Here is a 906-nt window from a genome sequence, read left to right as displayed (position 1 = left end):
GTGTAGCGAATAGGTCGGATATTATTCTGATTTTGTAGTCTTGATAATGCTCGGTTTATGTAGGTCACTCGAGTTCCATAATATATTAGGTAAGGATTTGACTCACATATTTTACGAAAAGTTATTCATCTTGTGAATACTTTAAACCTTACTCATGTTTACAGATAGTATTGATATATACATTCTTTTCTGTTCTTTGTTTTCGAAATGTGTACGAAACTAACTGTTACTTAGAGATAGACATAATTTTTTAAAGATAAAATAAAGAAAACATCTATTCGTGACGGTGTGAAAGTGATATACATATATATAGATTATTTGCAAGTTGTGATCTCTGCAACATTGAAGTGCAGTGTGCTGTAGCCCTTCACATTGTTGCTGAGGAGATGAAGTAAACTGTATTTACGTGTCAGTTTTTGTCCTTTTGAATGGACTAATGTGTTGCATTCGCCTGTGGGTAAACAACATGTATGTGCCCCCACCCTCCTTGCCCCTCCCAGTGCAACCGTTTCTTGCAACATGAACCACTTGTTGAATCGTGAATCTGCAACATGGGCGTAGTTACATCATTCTTAGTATAATCCCCTTTTAAAAAAAGAAATGAGGATTTTCTAGGTTATCGAAAACACACGCAAAAGTAAGACTACAAGCGAAACACTTTCCTTTTAAGATAGCCAAAATAGAAGAAAAATTTGGTCTACACATTCAGTAGAATCACGCAGATTATTATTTTTGCTCCCTAAAAAATGAAAAATTTATAAAAAAAAAACAAGAAAGATGCTTTGATTCCGAGGCCTTTTTGAGGTATTAAATAAACCAAGTTTAAGAATGTATATTAGCAATAGCTCCAGGCGTTCTCTTAGTCATATGTAAGTCCTGCTTGGCTTAACATCTGAGGGCTTGGTC

The sequence above is a fragment of the Penaeus monodon genome, chromosome 34 (genome assembly GCF_015228065.2).
Source record: "Penaeus monodon isolate SGIC_2016 chromosome 34, NSTDA_Pmon_1, whole genome shotgun sequence".
In the NCBI taxonomy this organism is placed as follows: domain Eukaryota; kingdom Metazoa; phylum Arthropoda; class Malacostraca; order Decapoda; family Penaeidae; genus Penaeus; species Penaeus monodon.
Note: the sequence above shows the minus strand (reverse complement) of the source record.